Source organism: Nymphalis io, chromosome 1 (assembly GCF_905147045.1).
Source record: "Nymphalis io chromosome 1, ilAglIoxx1.1, whole genome shotgun sequence".
Classification (NCBI taxonomy): Eukaryota; Metazoa; Arthropoda; class Insecta; order Lepidoptera; family Nymphalidae; genus Nymphalis; species Nymphalis io.
Genome location: NC_065888.1, coordinates 10,817,917 through 10,826,523, shown reverse-complemented (window position 1 = coordinate 10,826,523; position 8,607 = coordinate 10,817,917).

The following is an 8,607-nucleotide window of genomic DNA, read 5'->3' as shown; positions in this document are numbered from 1 at the left end:
AATCGTTACAATTACCACAAAGAGTGGGCGTTTGCTAGTTAAATATTTCCTCTGCGTACAAATAATAAAGGCGGATCAAACATTTTGGGCGCACCATATTATTTTGTTTACTGAGTTTTCTTAGTAAAAAGTCGAACGATCGCGCCCCTGGCAGGGCGGCGGACTGGTCCTTTGAAGTTACCGACATAAAACGCCGCCGGCGGTGATTTAACTAATGAATTTATTTAGCGGGCGTGCCGAGAGAGTGCCGCCGTGTCAACCCGCAGGACCATCTATAGAAAACTACAAATCCATACTGTAAAACTATTATCTCAATGTCTATCAAAAACGGTCCTTCAAGCCAGAAAGGATTACCTCGTAGCATGTTAGTGAATTCAGCCGATCGATCAAAATTAACGACAGGTAACAAAACCTCTCTTGTATTTTCTCTACAACGTAAAGAAACACTGAAAGATACGCACAGACTATAGAAAAAGTTTTATACATGTAATATAATGAATCTTTGTCAAACGACTTATATGACATAGATACGATTAAAACTTCACAATAGTAAAGATAAACACGAAAATTGTAATACAAGTCTACTAAGTTGGAACAGGCTTACCATTTTAGTGTTAATACCAGTATAAATGTTATGTAAATTGATATAACCAATCCGTTCCCTTTGATAATGTTAAACATAAAATTTGAACACTCCAATTTTATTATTCTTCTTGTCTTTTCATACCGTTTTTATTTAAAGCTATATCTAAGGCGGTAACTTATTATTTTTATCGTAGGTTAATTTCTACGGTTTTATAGTTTATTGTCATATTTTATCATGTCAATAAAGAAAATGGGTTAGTTTAATCTTAATCCTTTAAAAGTGGCTTTATAGCTTTTAGTTGTATATTAAGATTATATATTATACATCTTAAACTGCATCGTTGGTCTAGTTGGTTGATTATTAGGCTGCATGTTTTGAGGTCCTGGGGTGAAATCCAATAAGAAGTATTGGGTTTTTCAAAGTCCACAATCCGTGGAATTTGGCAGTTAAAGATTATTGTTCATGCGTCTCAACACTTACCAGTCGTTTCGGATTTGCCGTCCCATCGAATTAAGAGGATAAGGTAATAAAGGATGCATTTGTGCTTCCACAGAAACTTGTGCACTAGCTCTATCTTGAGAATAGCGGTGTCTTAACTCGGTCCGGAGAACATCTTTACTATAAATCTTAAGCATTATATAATATTAGCGATTTATTAAAATAAAGTCAAGAGATTTTTTATTTAACAGAATTAAGTAACTCATGAACATTAAAAAATTATCGCAAATACCTTATTATATTACTTTCGAGGTTATTTTATCTACACATCGAAATATGTCTGTCTCTAAAAAAACAGTGAAGTACATTAACAACCTTTATAAAAAGGGCATTTTTTCATAAACTGCCATATCGATTCACAAAAGAAAATTTAAAAACATAAAGAAAAAAAAAAGCAACTAACATGCCATGCAAATAAATAAAAATCAGAGTTACAGTGCAATTCTGTAAAAAGACACTTCGTATCTCATTCGTGTACGAATGAAATTGTCTTAACATACACACACTTGCACTTTTGCAACACACGTTTGAAAGAAAATAGTAGAGCGCGTCATCGTGGCTTGACTAAATTATGTGTGTAATATGCTAATGTCATTGTTATTATATACAGTTAATGTCACATGTCACTTTTTTAATTTTTTATGAGCGAATTCTGCGATAAGTTTTGAGTTTGTCATCACAAAATAAAAAATTCAATCAACAATAAATTAGCAAAAGTGAATTTTAAAACGTTGCTGCTAAACATGTCGATGAGTAAGCGACGGCTAAGGAACAACTGATCCCCTGATGAGCTCCTGTATCACTACTAATTGATTTATAATATGTATAAGTATTTTTTATACAATAAGTAGATGGGCGAATAGGCCAAAAGTTCAAAAAATAATAAAATATACAAAATTGCAGAAATAAAGTTTTATTAAACCGCATAGCTCGAATACCTTACGATGGAAAAATGGCGCAGATGTTATACATGGGCTATGTGGATGATGGGCTATAGTCCATGTTATCAATATTGAAAATAAAATGATAAATAGAGTCGGCATCGTTGACAGCGCCAGTTACGGGGTTTTAGATATATTTATATTCGAGATTTCCAAAGATCCCAGCTGTCACGATGATGATAAATTAAATTAAATGTGCTTATTGTAGCCGAGATGTCCCAGTGGCAACACGTCAATCTTAAACGCAGATATTGAGTTCAAACCCGGGCCAGCACCACTTAGTTTTCGGGTGCCTAATTTATGTTTATAATTAATTCGATACTCAGTGGTTAAGGAAATGATTCTACATATGTACCTACTCTTACTGGAGCAGCGTTGTGGAAAAATGTCTAAAACCTTCTACTCAAGTGGGGAGAAGCTTTTGTTCAGCAGTGACAGATTTATAGGCTGGTATCTTGACTTGTTCTTTGTAGTAATATATTTTTACTATCTTCCTAATATTAGTAATTCACTTCGCTTAGACCTCACCTTGAACGATGGGTACAAGGTACATAGATGTCAAGAATTCAATATATAATTATGCCAGCCATCTTATGTTATATAATATCTTGTGCGATGTCTTAAGTATTTTATAAAATATATACAAAAACAACAAAGTCAAACCTATTTTTAATTTATATTATTAATCTGTTTTTGTATGTTATTAGAACTAAAACCCCGAGCTTTATAAGAACAGTCAAAAGTTATATAATAACTACAAAAGACTAAATAATAATAAATTATTATATACTAATTCCAGATGCAAATGGTAATTAAAAGTACAAACGCTCTGTATTTCTAATAAATAAAAGGCTCATTAATACTCAGCGATCACAAGCCGCGCTGTTAAGTACATATCAATGGCATTTAATATTATTCTTCCCACCTACCCACCCACCTGGTCATTAATATGTCAATTTCATAAATGTTCCGACATAAAGCAAAACCCCGCGACATACACTGTCTGAATCTACGATAGCTGGTTCCGTTAGTAATTAGTAATTTAGGATCCAGCATGCGTTTGAAAAATTCACTGTAATTTAAACGCACTATCTATTATTATTAATTATGCTTTACTATTTTGACAGAAATGGCCCAGTTGATTGAGAACCTGGGCAAACACGAGATCTATCATGTGCATAATTTGTCTTAATAATTCATCCCCTTGTAGACGGTGAAAATCATCACGAGGAAACCAATCTGTTGTCGTTGGAGTTGCATGGCGGAATGAGTTCCAAGCCTTCTCCGTAAGAGGAAGAGATTCTTTGGCCAGCAATGGTACATTTATAGGCTATTACTTATTTTCTTTTTACATATATTTTAATAGAAGGCGGACGGTAGGTTATAATCAGGTGATAGAGGTTAAAGTGTCATTATGTACCAGATATCTAATTTAATTTTAGGCGCTTAGTTGGACAAAATTCCTGAACTAAATACAATTGATAATACGAAAAATGTTTTATGTGAGATCCTAAAGATGATTGAAAGGAAGGAGATACTATATTTACAATATACAATACAAATATACAATACTATAATTTGTACATTCTCAATGTCAACTATTTACTTTAATTAGCAGTTTAGATTTGTCAAATTATTCTCATAAATGTTCCTTAACTATGACATCACTTGCATTTTAAACCATCTTAAGGTTTCTTGTTACCGAACCGCATTCATTATTGAGTCGTGATCGCATTATAATTAGTTTTTATTATTATAATTCACTTGTTATATATTAATTGTTTATTTTTATATCTTTATATGAATGGATAATCATTTCTTTGAGTACCTTTAATTTAAAATCTTTACAAGTGCCTCCAATTATGCGTAGGCTCAAAGTAATCAATCTTTAACTTTTATTTAAATAACCGTCAATTATTTAAAACCTCTTTTGTAATAAATGACATTAAATTAAATAAGTATTAGTAGCTTATGTATAAATACTAGCTTTCCGTACCGAGTGCAAACAGCGGACATATGTAATAGTTAAATAATAACCATGACTCATGTGTGGACAGAAAAATGGTTAAGGTTGATCAATATGATACTTTTACCCTACTATGGGTATATGTATATGATATGGTATGGATATGTATATGATTTTAGCCCATGTATGTGAGCATGTTGATCTGTATCCGCATAACTTCTAAACTACTTATCATAATTCGACAAATGAGGTATCTTTAGAAGCATACAACTCACAAGTCAACCAAGCAACTTAAATTAACAGAAAATCGAAAAATGTGGTATAAACTATAAACTGAAACGATAAACTAAAACAATATGACACAACGATTACCGAACGAAACCGAAGAAATAGTATAACTAATTTTCAAATATTAAATTATAATATTAAATCAATGAAACACGCATTCACGGTAAAATATATTCTTATTTAACTATGAATATAAATAACACAAAGCAAACCTACAGTTTGAATTATTCAGTAAAATTCCGGGCGAGTTTTAATATTATTTACATTTAATTATTTTAATTCTTGCCATAAGGCATAATCATTAAAATACTTTTACACATATAAAGCGTTTAAGTTTTACATAACATGAAAATTACAAATGAAATATCACCTTTCCTAAACACTTCTTTATTATTATTTTGTCCTGATACATGATACGTAATATGCGGTAGTCGATGATACAATCATACGTTACTGACTCATAATGGACCAGATTCGTATCCGATTACCAGGATAATAAATCGACTTAAAGGTTCAGTCAACTAAGTTACACGAGCGAATTAATACTACAGCTACACCTGACGACAACGCGATTTCACAACAACCTTCCAAGAATTTCTGGGAGCGTTAATGTTTGATTCAAACTTACTGGGAATCAAGAATGCAACGAGATCTATCCCGTGATATTAAGCACCGCAAATATACGTCGGAACCCAAACTATGTTATTCAGTAGAACTCGCCTTATTACTAATTCATTAAGGATCATTTTAAATTGAATTAATGAAATTAAGAAATAAAGTTTTATGGGCCCTTCGGGGTGGCTTACCTCGGACATTTTGACACTTTAGGCGAAAACGCAGCGGGACGCCTCTCTATGCATCTTCTAGGAACGTCGCGAGGGACGAGATTGAGACTACTTTGTTAAACATTTCAATTATTAGAATTGAAGACGTGGATACCTTTACTATTCGAGTTAATAATACAGTTATTTAGTTCAGTGATTTCTATAAGATAATATAAAAATTCGCAATCGACATTTTTTTTAATCGTCATAGCTATCGCGTGTCCTTTTGCGATGTAGAACTACGCCTAATAGTTAAAATAATAATAATAATTTATTACAAAATTAACACTAAAATGATAATTAACAAATACATAGTTTAATGTTATTACATGAATATAAAAAACTTATTACTGCTCTAATAATTATTTATTTTAGATTTATCATCTATATGTCAACGCTTAAGTTGTAACAATTGGGCGTTTAAATAGGTACATATGTTCAGTATTCAGTTCAAAATTGTTTTGTAATTCCGGTCACTGAGCAGGGTCTGCTTAGTAAATTTGTTGAGTACGTCTAGACTCAACAGACATTGACGAATTTATAGGCGTGTTCCATCGTGCTGACTTGAATTTTAGCCAATGCTTATGAGTTTAGGTTCGCCATTATTTATCGTTTTCACGGACTATATGTTCTTAACCGAAAAAAGGGATTAAAATTATATAGGAAATGTTTTTATAAAGAATGTAATGCAATTATTATTATTAAATATGAATTATATTTTATGTGTTCGAAGAGCTTCATCGGCTTTAAGTTTTGTATAAATATATCAAAGCAATTATATTTATTAATGAATTATTAAGTATATATCTATATATGATACATCATACAATTAAAGAACAGTAAAACATATTTTATATTGCATTAATAGTAAATATTTGTATCATCAAAGTAAACGTTAAATATGAAGATATCCACTATGTAACTGTATAACAATATTTTATATACACAAAGTACACAAAAAAATATTAATATGTAGATAAACATATTAATATATATATATATTTATTTATATATATATTTATATATATATATATAATATGTATACCTACATATTATATATATATATATATATATACGTATTAATACGAAATGTTTCAAGTTTGTACCTCTGACACCAGTAAGATCGTAAACGTAAAATCGAAACATGATCAGAATTATATTGTACGTTATTATATACAGCAATATAAAACTTACAATGTGTATGTTTGCCAATAATGTTTCAGAATAAATGATTATGTGAAATCGCGTGACTGCTTACAACATACGCAGACGGTATCTCATAAAATCCATAGCATACTTCGCGAAACAGTCGTAAAACCTGCCAAATACTGCGAATAGTGGAAACAATAAAACGTATCGTATCTTTACTTACAGACAGCAAGACAAATGTTTGTACGTATAAAAATCACACAATACGCGATCGTTCATTTATTTTAAAATAAATTCGTTTACTAAAGACGTCTTCAAAGCTCTTCAAAGCCAAGTTGTTTTCGCAGGTTGATGACTTTTTTTTTAATATATATATAACGTCCTCCAGACCGATTTCGATTCTCTAGAGAGATTAGCCAACTACGCAGGAGATATTATAGTGCAAGTATGTGCGCAAACACAAGTGCACTCTCTCTTCCCTCACTCTCATAATACGATGCGACGGGAGTGTACACACTTCCTACTTCCAGACTCCGGGCTGCTACTGAGAATTTTCTGACAGAAAAACCCAATAACTTTTTATTGGCCCGACCTGGGAATTGAACCCAGGACCTCCGGGTCTGCGGCCTTACATCAAGCCACTAGACCAACGAGGCAGTCGTTATATATTAAATACAAAGGCGGAGCTGCGAAAATCTGCTAGTTAATACATGGTAACGTCCTTTTATGGTTTTAATTAAAAATGTTTCTCACATAGATCTGATCCTTATAAGGATTGTACCTTATATAGCTACGTTTTTAATACGAACGTCATCAAGCAACGTTTTACTTGGACTATTAACGGTCAGATTCTTCGTAATAATTGAAGAGAATATTAAAAATATAACAACGACATAGCTTTCTCATCGCGTCATAAACACAACGTCGTCGATAAACAGAAAATCAATGACGAGAAAATGCTTCGGTATGCATAATAATAAAAGTTTGATATTTTTCGCATTTAAAAACAATGAGAACGAGTAATATGATTTATTAAAAAAAAAATTGATAGTGCACAGACGGTGCGGATTATTTAAAATAAGGAATTTATTTCTTTTTACATGATTATAGAAATAAAAAACTTTATCACGCTTATTTATGAATATTTCATTCGTTAGTCTCTTGAAAATGTCACAAATTAAAATCTGCGTTAATTCTGTTTAAAAATTGCACATATATTTACATAGAATGTATATTTATTGCAAACACCTCGTTGTATAAAAACTTGGAGCAGGTCAAATAAAAAAAATTATTGGGTTTTGTCGTCGAGAAATCCTCAATAGAAATCCTGTCTACAGGCCAGAAAATGGCGGTGTTTACACCACCGTTTACAGGATGTAAAGCACGTAAATCTCACCTACGCCCACTATATACTACGCTTGTGACTCTTCCCGGTCGTCGTTGCGGCCAGTTCCGGTGGTTACCAGTCAGATTTGCTATCCCAATTTACGAGATTGAGGGAATAGAGAGAGATTTACGAGAACATTTATGCACTATAACATTACCTACGTAGATGGGTAGACTCTAAAACCGCCTTGACAGTCAGGAACGAATGAAATAAATTAATTAATATACATGATTATCCCAATGGTTACATAAATAATTTACAAAAAACAAATCACTTCTATTGTTTCGTTTCTATGCCACAGACGAAAATCAATTTCAATCATTTCATTCATTGATAAGGAAGAAATATATTCGATAAAATCACTTTCATGACTTAGCTTGAATTTGAACAGCATGATTCGAATTGATCGTTACGATGATGCAACTCTAGTGCCCACAGTTAACATACATAATATCTCTCAAAAAATTACGAAAACGAAACGATAAACGAAAATCAAAAAAGAAGATAAAATTATTATTTCAATTATTTAACACAAAAAAACGAATCTTGCTAATAACTGGTTTAAGTTCTTTATAAATAGCTCACTTAGCAAATCACTGCTTTCTTAACGATATATATAAATTAAACATCAAAAGCTTCTAATCCATTAAAAGTCTTAACTTCAATCCACAGACGAGAAATTACCTTCAAACACGCTCTCATTCCGGTCTTAAATCGGTTGCCGTCCAAAATAAAGGCAAGTAAATAAATTATAATTTAGCTTTAATAGCCCCGCTTCGTGGGTGGTCGGAGAGCGGGACACCTAATTGGATAAATTGCTCAGTTAGATACGATAAGCAGTATTAAACAAATTGTTGCTTACTCGCATTGTGTAACGTGTAACGACCGCGCGCCTAAGTTGCGAACTCAACCGATTATCTACAGAAATATTGAATATTGCTCCATTTTCATCCAGTAATAGTGAATGA